At 40.2% G+C, this 20,262-nt stretch overlaps 1 pseudogene; it reads left to right on the forward strand.

Annotated features, from left to right (window-relative positions):
• Positions 1-20,262, forward strand: part of LOC102910153 (small ribosomal subunit protein eS17 pseudogene) — an 88,936-nt pseudogene that overhangs the window by 13,103 nt on the left and 55,571 nt on the right.

Raw genomic sequence — 20,262 nt, forward strand, 5'->3', positions numbered from 1 at the left:
AGAAAATGTGGTACATGTACACAATGGAGTACTACTCAGCAGTAAAAAACAATGACATTATGGAATTTGCAGGCAAATGGATGGAATTAGGAAATATCATCTTGAGTTAGGTAACCCAGACTCAGAAGGACAAACATGGTATGTACTCACTCATAAGTGGATACTAGATATAAAGCAAAGGATAACAAGACTACAACCCACAGTTCCAGAGAAGCTAGCTAATAAGGAGGATCCAAAGAGGGATGAATGGATTGCCCTGGAGAAATAGATGAGATCTCCATGAGTAAACTGGGGATGAGGGGTGGGCAATGGAGGGTAGGAGATGAGGGATGAGAACATAAGGGAACATGATGGTTGAGTTGGAACAGAGATGGAGTGGAAGAGCAATGAAAGAGATAACCATGATAGAGGGAGACATCATGAGGTAGGTAGAAACTAGATGATAGGGAAGTTCCCAGGAATCCAAAAGGATGACCCCAGATTAGACTACTTGCAATAGTGGAGAGGGTGCCTGAACTGGCTTACCCCAATAATCAGATCGGTGAATACCCTAACTGTCATCATAGAGCCTTTCTCCAGTAACTAATGGAACCACATGCAGAAGAGATCCACAGCCAAACACCAGGCCAAGCTCCAGGAGTCCAGTTGAAGAAAGGGAAGAGGGATTCTATGAGCAAGGGGCATCAAGATTATGATGGGGAAACCTACAGAGACAACCAAACCAAACTAGTAGGAACTCATGAAATTTAGATCAACAGCTGTGGAGCCTGCATGGGAGTAGACTAGGCCCTCTGCATAGCAAGCCAGTTGTGTAGCATGATCTGCTTAAGGGGCACCCTGGTAGTAGGATCAGAATCCATCCCTGGTGCATGAGCAGGCCTCTTGGAGCCCACTTCTATGATGGGACACCGTGCGCACAGCCTTGAGGCAAGGGGAGGGGCTTGGACCTGCCTCTACTAGGTGTGCCTCCCCACGGAAGGCCTTGCCTTCTTGTGGAAGGGAACAGGGAGTGGGTTGGGAGGGGGAGGGGGTTGAGGTGGGAGAAGGGAAGAGGGGGATCTTTGGTATGTAAAATGAATTTTAAACATTTCTTAATAAAAAATGATTCAAAAAAAAAGAAAGTGATGTGCTCCAAGGATAGCAGAAGTCTAGAATAAACCCTTTTAAAAGGTTTTATTTTTCTTTAATAATTTGATAAGGAGAGAAGGGGCTATTAAAACAACTACAATTATATACTAAGCAAAGGATGTCTTTGGGTTCACTGAAATAAAATATCACATTACCAAGAAATAGAACAATGACAGACTACTTTGGACTGCTCTGCTGGACAGACCCCTGGCAACCCTGCACTCCCAAGACTAACCCTCCCACAGCTTTCACAGTGCAGTTTTCTTGAAGAGATTGGGAAATGAATGGAAATTGCCACCTACTATACAGAAAGGACAGAGTTTCATAGGTTGAAAAACCTTCAAGCCAAAACCTGGAGGGGGCTCAGAACCTCAGTTCATTTCACATATGCTTCTTTATTATCATAAAAGAGAGACCAAAAAGAGAAAGGCAGCCAGCTCGCACATTCCAGAGCTTCCTGTCAGCGCACTCTTGCAGTATGTGATATGCAAGTTTGTTCTTTGTTATTATTCAGTAGCAGTCATTCTACCTGAAAGTCAAAAAAGGTGAGGCATTTAGGGAGCAAAGAAACTCAGACACATGCTTCAAACATGCCGCACTGTTTTCAGATGGCTCTTGCTGAGCCGCGCAGCGTCTTCTCTCGCCCTGTCCTGCTTTGGGACTCACCCTCTCTTTACCCACTAAAGGAAAGAAGCAAACAGCAGAGATGAAAGTGAAGCCAGCGGCAGAAGAAAGGATGAGTTTGGCTTTTTTCCGCTTATTTGAAGGGTGAATGTTCTGAATGTGATGCTTTAAAAAAAAAAAAAAATCCTCAGGGCTTCAACAGGACTGGAGGGAATGGAAATGTGTCCAGATTTTATTTCTTTTTAAAAGAGCCATATAAATACTATCTCATAGCCTTACCCCATGAACTCAAATATAAACAGCAAAGTCTTGCCCAGTAATCATGGGATTAAAGGGTTACAGAGGACAGACACTGCCAAATAAGACCCCTCCTTCCAAAAAAACTGAGTCTTAAGAATGTTTTCCATTCCCAAGACATACACTGCCCGACTGCCCGCCTCCGCCCCACTCTACACACATTGTATGATGACTCTTATTTCCTGCAAAAAAACTACTCTGAAATTGCTCTTTTTGAGATTTTTTTTTCTTTACTCTTTTGTATCTAAGGTATATCAATCATATTACAGCATTGCCTTTGGGCAATACCCGATCTTCTATTTTATTTATTCATTTAATATTACTTATAAATCAATCCACTAACATATACAATATAATGAGAGTGTTTTATTACATTCATATAAGCTCCTAAATAACATATGGCCTAATTATTTCACTTGTAAAGATTATGAATAATTTGCTACATTATATACTACCTTGAGGAATTTGAGATTAACTCATAATAGGGTCACCAATTTTCATATAAGTTGTTGTATATTGCTACGGTGCAATCATTTTTAAAGCCATGTAAGATCTTATACAAATAAAACTTCCATTTTTTTTCTCAGTTGTCATTAAGTTTCTCCCAATTGTTTTGATAATTAACAGACCTGTTACTAAGTTTCTTCTAAGTCATGCCTTCTGCAGGACTTTATATAAAAGTTCTTTAGAATAAAACCATGCTCTTAGTTGACATTGGGCTTTGTATTGATTTGGTTAGATTTACTCAGTCGGTGTTATACTACTCCCAACAACAACAAAAACATTAAGAAAGTAATTAGTACACATAAGTTCATGACACAGAACTGCCACATGGGTTTCACTTCAAGCATGAAGACAAGACATCTCTCTGTTTTGTGACTCAAGATGATTTTAATGAAGAAGTGTCATCTTCTGTCTTAGTCACTGTTTTATTGCTGTGAAGAGACACCATGAACAAGGCAAATCTTATAAAGGAAAGTATTTCTTACAGGTGTGGAGTGTTAGTCCATTATATTCATGGTCAGGAGCAGACAGACATAATGCTGGAGCAGCAGCTAATAGCTTTACATCCTCAGAAAGAGACAGAGAGAGTATAGGCTTTTTAATCCTCAAAGACCACCTTCTGTGATACATATTGTCCTACAAGGCCACACCCACTCCAACAAGGCCACAGCTCCTAATCCTTTCCAAACAGTTCCACTAATAGAGACAAAGCATTCAAATATATAAGTTGATGGATGGCATTCTCATTCAAACTACCATATCCCCCATACATGCCATAATGCATATCACCATGTGTGTCCCACAAGGTAACATGTGAATTAAAATTGGAATATTGAATAAACACAAATCAACAACCAGAGACATATTGCATTGATTCCTACCTAATTCTGGAACAACTTGGATGTTCTTTGTTAATAATCTTACATAATGATGCACAAGCAATAGTCTTAAGTGCTTACATGATATGAATCCACACATATACTAATTTAAATGATTCAGATGGTAATGTTTAACTGAGTACACTTCTCCTTAGTTTTTTATTGGTTCAGACTCCACACAGACTTGGGGGAAGTCAGCAAATGGGCCATAGTAGCAGAACAGAAGCAATAGTACAATCTAACATTCCAAGAACATTTGCTACCTTATATTATTGTATGCAACTCCTATCTGTTTACTAATTCTATAAATGAAACAAACCATTAAGCATGATCATTATCATTTCCATTTGTTGATGCAGACACTAAGACATTAAAAATTAAACTCTCTTCCCCTGGTTGTACATCTAGCAAATTACAGAAGTGGGATCCAAATCCAAGAACTCTGACTCCAAGCACAGCTTATGTTACTATTGTATTTTGTCACTGCAGTGGTCATTGAGTCCTTCAAGCTACAGCCCTGACAGGGACCAAACCATCCTGTGGACTTCGATAAATCTTTTCCCCCTTTAGGGTTTCCTTAGTTCCCTCTTCTAAAGAAAGATAGAAATGAATTTCAAGATCTGTATCACAGCTCAAAGCTATGTTAGTCCATGCCCTTAAGTATCTGCATGATTTATATGATTTTCATTTTTTCATTTAGTCCTAGCCAAATTAACACATGAATATGAGGAGTTGAATAATTAAATATTCATGAGAATAATGCAACGTTATCACCATTCTTAATATCTAGCAGTCTTGGCCAGTAGTCATCAGTCACAAAGGACAATGTCCCATAGATAGCCAGGAGATGAGAAAGCAGTGTGAAATAGAAAGGGGCTGGAGCGCAAGTACTGAAGAAGTAATTAAAAGAAGGGACTTCCGCTTGGGATTTGTGTCCAGAAAACACCTTGTTAACCTATCCAGAGACCATGGAAGCCATGTGGATCTTGTCTGCAGCCTGCTCAGTATTTAGACTTCAATTCTATAAGCATATTTACACTGAGTGGCTATTGAAATCCCCCAGCTGTGGAATCCAGAAGCCCCAAGCTATATTTATGTGGAGGGCTGCTAATCCCTGATCCCAGCTCTTCTCAAGTCTGTAGAAACATTTTGTCTCTGTAGACGAGTCCTTGTAAATCTCTTCTTGTCGAAGGATTTAGTTCACTGATTGTCAGCCATGAGCTACTTCATAAAACAACTCACAGAGGAACAGAGCCTTCTGCTCCGCCTTTGGCGGGGAGCTTGTTACACTAGATAACCTTTTAATGACTGCATTCCATTTTAACTTGGCTCCAGAGAGAGAAACTAGAAAGAAAGGCGAGATCCTTCCTTAATGCTGCACTTTTTTCATATTGTATCTACTGCAGCAAATTAGAAAAGATGGATGGAGGTCGCCTTGTACCCTGGAATCCCAGGGCCATATAACATAAAAACGAGCTGGTTACTCACAGATAAGATGACATTTCAGGGCTAAAGAACCACTGAAATATGAAAAGACAAGGTTTCTAAACTGTAAGCAGCACCAAATCCTCCTCAACCTTGTTTTTATCACATATTATCATCCAAGACAGAATCTTTTAAATTTGTTGTTGCACTTGGTAATGATTGTCCCTTACTTTAATAAATGGAAATTACTATTCAGCAAAGGAATGTTGGATTAAGAAGGCAGAAAAAGCAAATGGCTGAGCATATTTTAAAAAAAAAAGGTTAATGGAGAGTGTATGCTGTTCTTTCTGGAATCAAGAAATTAGAGGGGAATATTCTCTCTTGGAAAGCAGAGAGGATGACAGCAATTATTGACTGATTGCAAACAGAGTAGGGTTACAATAGCATATTTCATTATGATATTTAGTTGGAAGACAGGAGTGTGTATAAAAATAAAAGCAGAGTTCTAAGAACTCTGGCAAGAAAGAATGTTTTGTTTTGTTATGCTTTGGCAGTTCTGCGGTTTTATTAAAGCATGGATTAAATGTGCATCTGAGCTTTCTATTTGTTTTCTTCCTGTGCAGCCCAGCATTAGGACTGGTGGTGCTTCTGTTCAGCTGGGATGCTCATTCCAGGGTGACTTTGTGGTTCTTGGATTTTCAAGTATTTTAGGAAACATGGAGGGGGGTGCCCTCAGTACAGTAAGATCTGATGCTGAGTAACTAGCAGCACACGCCCACTTCTTGACCTCAGGGACCAAGAATCTGTATGGCAATTGGCTTTCATACCAGTGTTGGTCATCAAGATCTGGCCCTTGAATGGTTTCCACACACCCTGTTGTTGGTATCTCTGGGTTTCTCCCAGTCACACCACACTTTAACATACCAGTTTACCAGGTGCCAGTCAGAACTAATGGCTCCTGTTTGAATGTTCTTATACATCCCAAGGATTCTGAGGCCATGATGCTGAGGTGGAGACAGCTACCTTTTCAATAGGCAAGAGTCATTCTTAAAGTCCTATAACATGAAACCCAAATGAAAGATATGGTATGATAATTTTAAAAGGGAATTTTCTTCCATCCATTTTCTTTATCTATTCTGCAGTTGAGGGACATCTATGTTGTTCCCAGTTTTTGGCTATTATGAATAAAGCTATTATGAACATAGGTGAGCAAGTAAGTGTCCTTGTAGTAGGATGAAGCATTATTTGTGTATATGTCCAACCGTAATGCAAGGAGAAGTGCCTAGTCTTACTGAAACTTGATATGGCTTGTTTGGTTGATTTCCATAGGAGGCCTGCCCTTTTCTGAAGGGAAATAAAAGAAGAGTGGATGTAGGGGGCAGAGGGGAGGTGGGGGTAGGGGCTGGGAGGCAAGAAGGGAGGGGAAACTGTGGTCAGGATGTAAATAGGAGTAATAAGAATAATAATAAAATGAATCTAATTGAAATATGTTATTGTATCTTTAATTTTAAATATTATAACCAACCTGTAGTTAGCTGGCTCAGGATATTAAGTGAACCTCCCTATTCCTCCATATGACAGATAGACAGACTCACTGATCTAATTAGGACAGTGCACACATTTTCCTCCATCCACCAGAGATGTCTACTCCCCAGGAGTTCTCTGTGTTCACCTCCAAACTGGACCATGTCAGTTTGTGCCCATTAGCTTATAATGATGCTAATGGACACATTATACAATTAATGACAATGTATATTGATGGAGGTGTGAAAAATCAATGGAGATGTTTGGACTTATGTGATAAGATGGAATCACCAAATAATCCATAAGAGATGTGTTGGAAAGATGGCCACAAGCCTTTCCTCAGAATTCTCTCCATGTACACACACTCCAGGAAACATACGGTGAAGGAAGTAGACAAAGTTTCTACACTAGATTTGCTTCTCAGATATCACAAGCAGGGGTCAGCAAGTATTTTCTCCAAATGGTTAAAAAGCAAATGCTGTAGTTTTCACAGGCCTCTGGTCTTCAGGCCAGGCGATCAAGACCACTCAACTCTGGTGCTATGAACAGACTAAGATGACGCAATGATTATGCATGGTTGTGTTTAACTAACATTTATTTGTGGATGCTGGAATTTGAATTTCATATAAGTTCTTACTTGTCACAAAATATTATTCTTTAAATTCTTTTCAGTTGTTTAAAAAAATGTGTTTTTTTTTTAAATCACTTTTAGCTCAGGGCTGCTTGAAAACAGATGGTGAGCCACATTTGGTTTGGGCTATAGTATGTGAAACCCTTATCTTGAGTCTTTGCTCTATTAGGAAAAGCAAAAAATTGGCAGTCTTAGAAAATGCATTTGGGGTATGGTTTTTGTAGAAAAAGATGAAGAATTGGATCCACTCTGTGAAAACCAACTCAATGAAAATATAATGAAGGTGTATCTAACTATTAATGTGCAACTGTATATTTTAAGTTAAAATTGAAAGCCAGTGTACCATTACCCATATTTTGAGTTTTATACCCCATTCCAGTGAATAAGCTATAAAATTCTTTGTTTTGATGTCTGAGGTCGGGCAGACAGGGACCGTGTCTGCTTTGTTCACTGCTGCATCCCTTGCACTGCTACGCTTAGAGTTACTGGGTATAATTAATCAATAAACATTATCAGAAACAGGTATGGGGTGCCACCCACAAAGTTTTCTCCTTGCTGTATGGATACAACACAGACACAGCCTCTGCTTTCAGGAGCTCATATTTAACTGGATAAACCCACAACTAAACAGATGGCTCTTCAAAACGAAACATTCAATTCAATTACTGTGTGAGCCAATAGTTTACAAAACTAACAGCTTACCGGTAGATACTCCCTCCCCAAAATATCATCCAACATCTCTTTTCCTTCCCTATTATCTCAATACAACACAAACATCACAGCAGGCAGTCGCCCCTTTGCCCCTCTCTAATGCTCAAAATACTCAATACTCCAAAAGAAAGAGAAATTATTACAATCGTACTACCACTTTTGATGAAGACTGGTGTGCTGAACGAAATACCCCACAGCTCAGACTCTAGAAGCAGCTGATGCTTAGCATCCATATCTTCCATCATACCCACACCCTAACCTCTGAAACCTACACAACTTGACAAGGGCCATGTAGTACCCTGGAGGAAACCCATTGCTGGTGTCATTGCCAACTTTGAAGATGGACAGGGTCACCACCCAGGCCATGCAAACGGTGTCACCATCAAGTAATAAAAGTCCTTCCTGAGTCCTGTAACAGGAAAGAGCTTTGCCAATAACTGAAGTGAGGAAGAAAAGGCGTTATCTCCTAAGATGTGTAAGAAAAAAAATGTAGTCCTACTTGTACCTTGATTATGGTCACTGCAGGTCTCTTGATAAAGACAAGAGTCAGACAGATTCCGTCCTACAGAAAGTGTGACAAATATGTGTTGTGTTAAGCGCTGGTAAATTTTTGCTCATGTGTTACAGTTGTGACTTCAAACTAATACAGGCTGTGGATTCCTTTGAAAACCACTGCCCCATCTGTGGAGAGAGATATTTATGCCAAGAAAATTGAGTCCTCTGTGCCAGGTAATTCATTTAGCAATCTCTCTAATGATAGTATTTTTAAAAGAAACTTGTAATGCTAATTACCACCTAATTATTTCAAACAGGGTATAATCATGGGCAATATTTCTAGAACATGCAATACAATTAAAGTTACAAAGTCACTTGGATTATGTGAGCAAAGCAATCAGATGATAAATATCATCTTGCTAAATCAAAATTCTCACTTAGACTAATAATGGATTAATCTGTATGTAAATCACATCACCAAATTGCAACTTCTACTTGACATTCTGTCCGCACTCAGGGGCTGGGGGAGGAAAAGCATGCATTTTCCTAACAGTAAAAATTGTATTATGCAATTGAAGAAGCATTTACTGTAATTCCCCACTCTACAGATTATGTCTTACAATGTGCATGACTCTCCATTCATTGTTGAGCCTACTTGTTTGACTTAATGTCATCTCAAGATGTCCAAAAAGAACCATTTCGCTCAGCAGAAGAAATAAAGAGTATCTGTTTACTTTCACCTTGGGATATTTTTTTTAGAAGTTTGCAGGTTTCTCACCTCTACTGGACTTCTTAGTGGTAGTGGTGGTGGTGATGGTGTTTCTTGTGCTTATTTTTCCCTATCACAAAAGAGACCCAGGGACAACCAACACAAAGTCATTACTCAAAATGTCAAGAGTTTGTTGAGGAGCTAGGCAACAGAGGTAAACAGCAAGCCTGTTTGGGTAAAGTGGAAGATAAGATACACATGATGCTGTGGGTAACAAAACCTAAAAGAAAAAGAAGAAAAGAAGTAAGAACACTTTGAAGTCTGAAACCATTTCTAAAATTCTAGAAAGGATGCAAAAACTACATGTGGGAAAAGCCTAGTTTGTATTCTTGCCTATTTGTTGGTTGGGTTGGGGGCTTTAGAAGATTTTGAATTGAGTAGGCTTTGGTCTTCCCTATAAAATTTTGGAAGTAGTGGGGAGCCTTTGCATAACCTTCTCTCTCTCTCTCTCTCTCTCTCTCTCTCTCTCTCTCTCTCTCTCTCTCTCTCTCTCTCTCTCCCTCCCTCCCTCCCTCCCTCCCTCCCTCCCTCCCCCTCCCTCCCTCCCTCCCTCCCTCCCTCCCTCTCTCTCTCTCTCTCTCTCTCTCTCTCTCTCTCTCTCTCTCTCTCTCTCTGTCTCCCCCTCCCTCCTTCTCTTTCCCTCTTAAAAACTACTTAGTGGATAGTATGCTGATGCCAGCACTCACAGCTCACAGGATCCTGTTGGCATCATCTTTTCCCAAATGCCCATTCACAGCTGTCACATTGGTAGTTTGAAAGTATTTATAGCTTTGGAAATATGCAGCCCCTACCAATCAGTATGCTTATTCTTGGAAGTCTGGTAATTATAGATTTTTCTAAGTGACAATATTATCCCAGGAATCTTAGTTTGGACCATCCTTACTTTATCTAGCTGTCATAGCACCAAATCTTCCCTGACTATTCTACCTAAAGAAAAATCTGCACAGATGCCCCTATCAGTATATTAGAAATACTCAGGAAGTCATAAAATTTAATAATGCTCCGATCTTGGCAAACCACATCAGAAACCGGAGATCTCTGAATACATAAAGAATTGTTTAAGTCCGCGGGTGATGATAATGTGAAGCTGAAATTCAGAACCATTTTCCATCCTCTTTTCCACCTTGTTCTTCACACTGATTACCATTATCTGACATAAAGAATGTAAGTATTACTTTCCTGCCACAGCGTAGGTTACCTGAAGGTACAGGATTGTGCAATTATTCAAGATGAACCATTTAAACCTAGTATTAAGCCAGACACACAGCATCAGTAGAAAAGTATATGTGGAAGAGAGAAAAGGTCAAATCATGGAGGGGGGAAGAAAGGCAGGGACAAAAGGAGGGGAAGAGAGAGAAGAGTTGAAAGAAGCCAAGAAGATGGTGTCAATTTTGAACAGATTGCTTATCTGAGGTGATGTTAAGTTATTAACTGATTTACTATTTCTTCAAGACACTGGAGGATTCTGACCTAGTAGATATACTTACTTGCCACAGGAGCCAACTGGAGGCCTTATAGATGCATGAACATTTGGTATACACAACATCAAAGTAAAAAACTTAGATTCAATGTACAAATAACAGCTGTCAATCAAATTTTAACTTTTCTTCTGCTATTGCACAAACCAACCTTGGAGTTGGATTCTTTGATGATCAGTGAGAAAGGCTCTTATTATTTAGGATGAAGTAGTACAAGGAGAAGAAGGAGTATCATGCTGTTCTACTTCACAGCATTCCATCGACATCATAGATGCCATGCAAAGCATCCCCTGGGATTGAGCAGGGCACAAATTTCATGACCATCCTACTAATCTCTGAATCAGAGAGCAACCTGGAATGCATATTATAAACTGAAATAACCAGAGAAGAGCTCAAAGAAAGTGACCAAAGATGGGAACAGTAAGAAGCAGGGAAGGTGTGACTCTGAGGAATCCTCAGGGACAGTTGCAAAAGGCTTAGACTTCTCAGTCAAGTGACCTGAGTGCAAGGGGCTTTTACTAAGATGATAAATGAAAAGGCAAGTCAAGAAAGATAAAACCTCATGTTACATATGCTTGCTGAAAGCAAAGCCAGAAACACACAGGCTGAGCAAGATGGTATATAGACTGATGTGTCATTAGCATGATTCATTTTCAAAGGAAAGGAGTCCAAACAATTAGAGTAGTCTAGTTTACAATGAGATAACTAAAGGCTAGGAGGCTGGTTGGGAAAAATTAAACTCTGTAAAGAAGAGGTTCTTGTGGCTATTTCATGAATGAAGACTACCTTGCACATATTCTTACACCCACTGTGACCTGAGTCTACACTGGAGCAAGTAAGGATCTTCACTGAAAGGACTGTGTGAACTCCAGAAGTCAGATAATAGATTCAGCATCCATTTTGTATCTTACACTAAGTAGATAAAAATTTCACTTTTAAAGTGCCAAATGCTATATAGTTCTGATGATCTCCATATTCTCAAAATATTTTTTATACATCCTGCGAGCCAGAGACTCATAGCAGAGTCAGTGGGAACCTGACTGGTAACAGTGTAAAGAACAGGACCATGTATCAGGCGTTGTTCTCAAGTATAGAACATTTCTGTGCACTTTTTCCATATCTACCATTTCACAGGGAAATCGTGATAAACTCAAAGTAGCATTAGGTAGGAGGAAAGTCAACCCATCCACTAGGAGGAGGCAAAGGAGGGCTGGAAACTTTAGAATACACTACCCTAGGTGCTTGTAAAGGAATGACTATAGTCAACAAGCCTCCCCACAACCAACGCAGCAAGAAATTTTCATGAATAACAGAATCATACTAGGGTTTTGGATCTCTTGAGCCTCAGTTTTGTTTGCTTGCACCTGTTTTCTTAATGGGACCTGATTTTTCTTTCTTTGTCCTGGATAATCCTTAAAGGAACAGCAATTTCATTTTGTATTTGAATTAACCAATGAAAGAATAGCTGGGTCCCTCCCTTTGGATCTTGGGAAACCCCTTGGAAGATGGGGAGGAACAATTGTATGAGCCAGAGGGGTTGAGGACACCAGGAGAACATGGCATACAGGATCAACTAAGCAGGGCTCATAGGGGCTCATGGAAACTGAAGCTATAATCACAGAGCCTGCCTGAGTCTGCACTGGGTCTTCTGTATACATGTTATTAGCTTGGTGTTCTTGTGAGACTCATAACAATGGGAGTGGGGATGTCTCTGACTCTTTTACCTCCTCTTGGGAAACTTTTCCTTTTATTGGATTGCCTCATTCAGCCTTGATAGGAGCATTTATACCTAGTCTTGTTGTAACTTGTTTATGCTGTGTTCAGTTGATATCTCTGGTAGGCCTGTGTTGCTTGGATTCTAATTCCTTGGGGGAGGGGGTGAGAAAGCGCAGCATCAACAACACAGACACTGGGAGTACATTGAAAGCAAATAACGAACTCATTTATTCAGTAACAGGGAAGGCCTTGTATACTGTCTTCTCAGCACTCAGTCTGTGTAGTCGTCCCTTATTGGCTGGGCATGATTGGGAACTCTGACAATGACTGTTGCTAGGCCTTCAGGCAGACTCTGCATGATCAAGAACTCTGACACTGACTAAGAATTCTGACAGCTCCTATTGCTAGGCCCTCAGGTAGACACTATACTGGCTCTTAAGGAGTACATTATGTGCATACCTTGGCTATTGGTCTGAGCCAATTTCCTCGACCCTATGGGCCTGTCTTACTACAGGCCTGCTCTATTCTGAAGACAAACAGAGGAAGAGTAGATCTTGGGGAGGGGGTGTGGGTAGGAGACTGGGAGGAATGAAGGGAGGGGAAACTTGAGTTGCCATGTATTATATGAAAGAAGAAATTTTACAAAGAAAAAAGAAAAAGAAATGCTTTCCCATGCTGTGTGCCTGAGAAAGCTAGGCAATCTGCAGTAACTTGAACAGCCAGAAGGACTGGCTGAAATTAACAGATGTGAGAGAATACCAGGGTACAAGGTACCTTGAAGTGTGTGCAGTAGGCTACCTGATGTCACCATGGGGTGGGGATCCTGCAAAAAGCTAAGAGAGGATGCTGGATTTCCAAAGATTATAAAATGGCCCATAGATGCACTAGGAAATGCATTCTCCTCAGTCAAACAAGCAAACAAACAACAAAAAAAGACAAAGAGCTAGGTCCTCAGAAGGAGATCCTAAAACAACTGTAAACAGCTATCCTTTCAAAGAATGAGCTTCAAAATGGCCATAGTTCACATGGACCCTTACCTACCCACTCCTCTCTCAGCACCCTGAACTTAGAAGATTTAGCAAGTAACTAGGAAGCTAGGGGAAAGGAGGAGCAGAATGGCAGAAAGCAGAGACACAAAATTACACCACACACCCCCTCCCCACCAACTGACCACCAACCTGAAAGCAAGTCCCCATTGCAGACAAGGACAGGAGGTGACAATAAATCTTCATTCTTTATTTCAGATTTGGCTTTCTAACTTCTACACTCAAGCCTTATAGCTCAGGTCTTATGTGACCTAGGAACCTTCTATAACCTGAGACAGGAGTTAGAAATGTCTTAAGAATAAGGAAGCTGGAAATCTTTTCCTACCAAGGACCTTTCAAAAGGACTATTGCTTGATTTGGCTTAAAGCCCACTCAGTGAGATGGAACCCATACCCAACACTGCATGGGTGACCAATAACCAGAGAATAGATAGCCCAGGACCTACAGTAAAACTGAACACTACTATTCTAAAAAAACTCAATAAAATGACTCCTAACAATATTCTGCTGTACTCAGAGATCAGTGCCTTATTCAGACATCATCAGAGAAGATTCTTCCTATGTCTATAGGAACAAATGTAGAGACCCACAGCCAGATATCACACAGAGAGCCCTTGGAACACACAGCTCTAAATGGTATGTCTACATCAAATCCTTCCCCTCAGAGCTCAGGAAACCCCTCCGAAGAGGAGGAGGCAGAAAGAGTGTAAGAGCCAGGGGGAATGGAAGACATCAGGAGAACAAGGCACTCAGAATCAACTAAGCAAGACTCATAGGAACTCATAGAGACTGAAGCAGCAAACACAGGGCCTACACAGGTCTGCACCAGATCCTCTGCATATATACTGTAGCTTTCAGCTTAGCATTTTTACTGGACTCCTGAGTGTGTGTGTGTGTGTGTGTGTGTGTGTGTGTGTGTGTGTGTGTGTGTGTGTGAATAAAAAGTGGGTCTCTGATTCTTGTGCCTGATCTTGGGGCTCATTTCCTTCTGTTTGGTTGCCTTGTCCAGCCTCAATTTGATGACTTTTGCTTTATTTTATAATATGTTGTTTTATTGCGTTTGGTTGTTCTCTCTTAGAAGCCTGTTCTTTTCTAATGAAAGACAAAAAGGAGTGGATGCAGAGAAGAAGGGAAGTGTGGAGTAACTGGGAAGAGGAGAGGGAGGAGAAACTGTAATCAGGACATATTTATGAGAAAATAACCTATTTTCAATAAAGGAAAGTTTTGAAAAAGTCATTTAAAAATATAGCTGTGGTACATGATCATTAACCTTGTTTGAAGATTATGCTAAATTTGGGGACATCTGATCTCTCTTCACAATTGTTTTCCCTGAAAAACAGGACAGAAGTTGAATCTAAGGAAACAGTAATTTTCCTACTGACAGCCAGAAGTGTGTTGTTGGAAAAAGCTTATTCCTGTACACTGTGACAAGGCCAGAATCATCCTGCAGTGATCTTGGAAAGCCAACTCTATAGAATCTATTGGGAGGATGATAGATGCAGAGAGGAATTCACCAGAAGAAGCAGGTGGCCTTTTAGAACCGCTAAGATTTATATGTGTGGAAGAAGTAGTTAAATGAAAATTGAAATAAAAGAGCCATTCCCCTGTCATGGCACACTAAGGAAATTAGCAAGAATTAATTGCTAAAGAGCTGGAGGATATAACATAAATATATACACAATGAGAATAAGCCCCAGTTATATTAGGATGGGGTTTGCAAAGATGATTAAAACCTATGATCAAAACTAGAACAAGAAGGCCTCCCTCCTCTTTAGCTGGGTAGGGATCAGTGGGACATTTTTCAAAATAATATAGAGAGAACTCTCAATGGAAGAGTAAAGCCAGAAGCTTAAAAGCAAAAATCTATATTCCCCTGCTGCAATACGCTTAGTGAAGTGAAGAACCAGAGACAAAAAATGGTAGAACTGGAGCTGGTATAGAGGAAATCAAAGAGCTAGTGAGAGTTTTGTATGGGCAGTGTGAGACCAGAAAAGGGGAAGTTTAAAAACTCAAAGCCTTTGCCTGCAGTGTCTTAAACCAGCAGGATCAAGGGCACAGAGGGGTGAGAAGGCCCTGCAGAAAATGACAGGTGGACACAGCAAGGGGAGGGAACTCCAGTTATGTTTTGAAAATGAGGAAAGGTGCACTCCCAACTAGTTGAAGTAGCACTGAAGTGAGTCTCATCAGTGGTTCCAGAACCAAGGTGTTTTTAATCTGGGGTAGAGACACATAATTACCTTTGGTGGAAATGAGAGTCCAGTAACACAAAACACAAAGTCGTGGGAGGAAACCTTAAGTCACGAATGATTTAAGGTTGAGAAGAGCTTAAATATGAGTATGGAGCTGACTAGTTGGCTCAGTGGTTAAGAGTACTTACTGCTGTTACAGAGGGCCTGGCTGGGTTCAGTTCCCAGTACCTAAATGGTAGATCACAAACATCCATAACTCCAGTTTCAGGTTCAATGTTCTCTGCTAACATCTACAGGTACCAGGCAAGCATATCTATGATGTACATACATACATGCAGGCAAAACACTCATATGCATAACATTTAAAGTTATAAAATTAAAAAATAATAAAATTTAATTTAAAAAGGAGTGTGATGGTAAATTTTGACTCTCAACTTAGTAGAATTTAGAATCACCACAGAAACAAGTCTCTAGTCATGTCTGTGAGGCAGTTTTCAAATTAGGCTAATTTAGGTGGGAAGACACACACTCTAAATGTACATGGCACCAATCAATGAGCTGGTGTCCCTGACTGAAGAAAAAGAAGAAGAAGAAGAAGAAGAAGAAGAAGAAGAAGAAGAAGAAGAAGAAGAAGAAGAAGAAGAAGAAGAAGAAGAAGGAGAAAGCTAGTTGAGCAGCAGTATTCATCAGTCACTGCTTGCTGACTGCAGATACAATGTGACCAGATACCCCAAGTTCCTGCTGCCATGTCTTCCCTACTATGATGGACTGGGCCTTTGAAACCATTATGCAAACTAAACCTTTCTTTCTATAAGTAGTTTCTTACCAGGTGTTTTAATACAAAACAAATAACTAGTACAAGTAGAATACATGCACAGCATTCTGGAGGTCAAGGGCATCACAAATGAGACTAAAAGCTTCAAAGGGGTCAACAGAATTGAAAGAGCTCTGATATGGCTAGCGCTGGGTTCAAATACATGAGTTTCAATAAGATAATTAGCAAAGAGATGACAAATTAAGTCAATTAATACCCATTTTGAATATGAGCTGAGTTCTCACTTAAACAGACCAACTACTACAATCTAACTGCTCATTAAAATTACCTGCTGCCAATGTTAAAATAAAAATCCTAGGAGCAGGAGAGGTGGCTGGCTCAGCAGTTAAGAACATTGGCTGCTCTCTCAGAGGTTAGTTCAATTCCCAGCAACCACATGGCATCTCACAACCATCTATAATAAGATCTGATGCCCTTCTTATGTGCAAAAATACATAAAGATAGAGCACATACACTACGTAAAATACATACATGCATACATACATACATATTTTTAAAAATACAAATCCTGGGCCAGGCAGTATTGGCACATGCCTTTAATCACAACACTCAGGAGGCAGAGCCAGAAGATCTATGTGAGTTTAAGGCCATCCTGGGCTACTGAGTGAGTTTCAAGAAGGGCACAAAGCTACACAGAGAAACCCTGTCTCGAAACACCAAAAAAAAAAAAAAATCAAATTTATTCCAAAGCTAAGGTAAGGTAATCCAAGGCTCAGGCTAAGGTCCTAAAACAAAATATTCTTTTTATTCTAATATTCATCCTAAACTATGCATGCATACATTAGTCAATATAGTTCCCCCAAAGAGCTTACAGAAATTGTAAGAATCAGCATGATGGCAAAGAACAAATATGACATCTGCACATTTTTAGATCTATAGAAAATGTTAGTTTCTTGTACATTAAAGCCTACCATAATTCCAAAGGCCAAAGACTTTATAGCCCAATTTCTGTTCATTCCAAGAAATCTCCTTAGTCTTATCTGGAAACCTCTCTCTCAGTAGAGTTGAAATCACTTTGGTAAATGCAGACTGAGCCATTTTCTACTGGAAAGGAACCTTTATAAGTAGTTCTGAAGTTAACAATCCAATTAAAAAATGGGCTACAGATCTAAACAGAGAATTTGCAACAGAAGAATCTCAAATGGCTGAAAGACACTTAAGGAATTGCTTAACATCCTTAGTCATCAGGGAACTGCAAACCAAAATGACTCTGAGATACCACCTTACACCTGTCAGAATGGCTAAGAGCAAAAGCACTGCAGACAGCTTAAATTGGAGAGGATGCGGAGCAAGGGGAACACTCCTCCACTTTGGTGGGAATGCAAACTTGTACAGCCACTTTGGAAATCTGTGTGGCGGTTTCTCAGAAAATTGGGAATCAACCTCCCTCAAGACCCAGCAATACCACTCTTGGGTATATACTCAAGGAATGCTCAATCATACCACAAGGACACATGTTCAACTTTGTTCATAGCAGCATTATTCTTAATAGCCACAACCAGGAAACAACCTAGATGTGCCCCTCAACCAACGAACGGATAAAAAAAATAATGTAGTACATATATAGAATGGAGTACTACTCAGCAGTAAAAAACAATGACATGAAATTTGCAGGCAAATGGATGGAACTAGAAAAAAAAATTATCCTGAATGAGGTAACCCAAACTCAGAAGGACAAACATGGTACGTACTCACTCATAAGTGGATACTAGACATAAAGCAAAGGATAACTAGACTACAACCCACAGCTCCAGAGAAGCTAGGAAAAAAGGAGGCCCTAAGAGAAATTCATGGATTGCCCTGGGAAGGGGAAATAGATGAGAGCTCCTGAGTAAACTGAGGAGGGGCAACAGAGGGTAGGGGATGGAGGATGAGAACATAAGGGAATAGGATAGTCAAGCTGGAACAGGAACGGAGTTGGAGAGCAACGGAAGAGATATCTTGATAGAGGGAGACATCATGGGGATAGAGAGAAACCTGGTGCTAGGAAAGTTCCCAGGAATCTACAAGGACAACCTCAGATTAGACTACTAGCAATAGTGGAGAGGGTACCTGAGCTGGCTTACCCAGGTAATAAGAATGGTGAATACCCTGACTGTTATCTTAGAGCCTTCATCCAGTAACTGATGGAAGCAGATGCAGAGATCTACAGCCAAGTACCAGGTCAAGCTCCAGGAGTCCAGCTGAAGAGAGGGAATACAGATTCTATGAGCAGGGAGCATCAAGATCATGATGTGGAAACTTACAGAGACAACTGAACCAAAATAGTGGGAACTCATGAACTTTAGATCAACAGCTGTGGGGCCTGCATGAAACTGGACTAGGCCCTCTGAATAAGTGAGACAGTTGTGTAGCTTGGTCTGTTTAAGAGGCCCCTGGCAGTAGGATCAGGATCTCTCCCTGGTGCATAAGCTGGCTTTTTGGAGCAGATTACCTATGATGGGACATCTTGCATAGCCTTAATGCAGGGGGAGGGCCTTGGGCCTGCCTCAACTGAATGTGCCAGGCTTTGCTGACATCCCATGGGAGGCCTTACCTTTTCAGAGGAGTGAATGGGGAGCTGAAGGGAGAAGTCTGGGAGGAGAGTGGGAAGAGGGAAGAGAGGGGGATCTATGGTTGGTATGTAAAATGAATAAAAAATTTCTTTGTTAAAAAAAAAGGGCTTTAAAATAGAAAAAAAAGAAGTTCTGAAGTTGAATTTACCCAACCTTAAGTTTTCATAAGCTCACATTGTATTTCTACATAATAGAAGCAAATACACCCTAGCTCCTGGCATAGTTACAAAACAGTAGTTCCTGACTCAGTACTTGGAGAACTCTATCTATAAGAGAGCCTCAGAGGTCTCCAGGGAAGGAAGAAGGAAAAACACTCCTTTTGGAGTTTTAGATTTCACTACATGTGAGTCTAGACTCATGCAAAGGGCCTAGCATCCTCCCATTCACACCTTAGCCATGAAATGTCCATTACAATTTTATAACCACCGCACGTGGGGAACAAGGGAAGTTCTCCAGTCAGGAAACGACATACTGTTCATGCCTTCTTGAAAAGTGGAAGAATTCCCAATTCTGCTAGTTGTAGCCACCACCTGACTTTATTAGACATGATTTTGTATTCCTTTTAGTAGATTTAAACCTTCTTGGCCTTTATTTTCCCCTTAAGCCCTGTGTCTGGCTGGGCACCTCACTGCTAAACTGACTATGGACTCTAGCAAGTAAGTTAGCAAACATTTACAGCTGTGGATCTAAGACTTCAAACTTATTTAAGCCTATAAAATCTCTTCCTCATCCTCATGTGATTTTTTTTTCTGGAGAAACATGTCCAACAGATTCCTAATCTATAGTTGTCTGATATGTCTGGAAGAGTATGGCCCTAAGAGTGCAGTGGGAGCAGACCTCTGCTGTTACACAGTTCAGAAGTAGAGGGTTTGCTTGGTTTTTAAGACCCAAGACCTGGATAACCGTTTTTGTAGCAGCAGAAATACTTTCAGATGTCATGTCTTTCCTCACAACATCAGTTGTGCTTCCCATGTAATGTCTCTTTTATTCCCCCATGTCTTTAAGAAAATTCAGCTGTGTTTTTAACAGTTTGTCTTGTTTCCTAGGTTATGGTTTTTTTTTCTTCTGTATCAGGTACAGCACAGTCACTCTTTCCAAAGAGAAACTGGTGTTCTAACTGCACCTAGTCCTTTTCAACTGTCTTGTGAGTGTTGAGACTCCTCTACATTTATTTTTGCCTTGTTTTACATGAATTTGAATCATTAAGATACTTAAATCATTTGGGTACTTGATAATGCATAATTCATAAGGAAACAACCAACACAAAGGTTGAGTAGATGAGAGGAAAATTGAAAAGCAAAAAGAAAGTGATGGAAACTACAAATTTTTGAGGCATTGATATGCTATGCATGTGGAGTGTTTTTGGCTTTGGGGTGAGAATAGAATATTTAACAAGTCTATATATTTAAATAAAACATTTGAGAACCAAATATGATAACATGACAGTGCTTTGGAAAG

Source organism: Peromyscus maniculatus, chromosome 4 (genome assembly GCF_049852395.1).
Source record: "Peromyscus maniculatus bairdii isolate BWxNUB_F1_BW_parent chromosome 4, HU_Pman_BW_mat_3.1, whole genome shotgun sequence".
Taxonomy (NCBI): domain Eukaryota; kingdom Metazoa; phylum Chordata; class Mammalia; order Rodentia; family Cricetidae; genus Peromyscus; species Peromyscus maniculatus.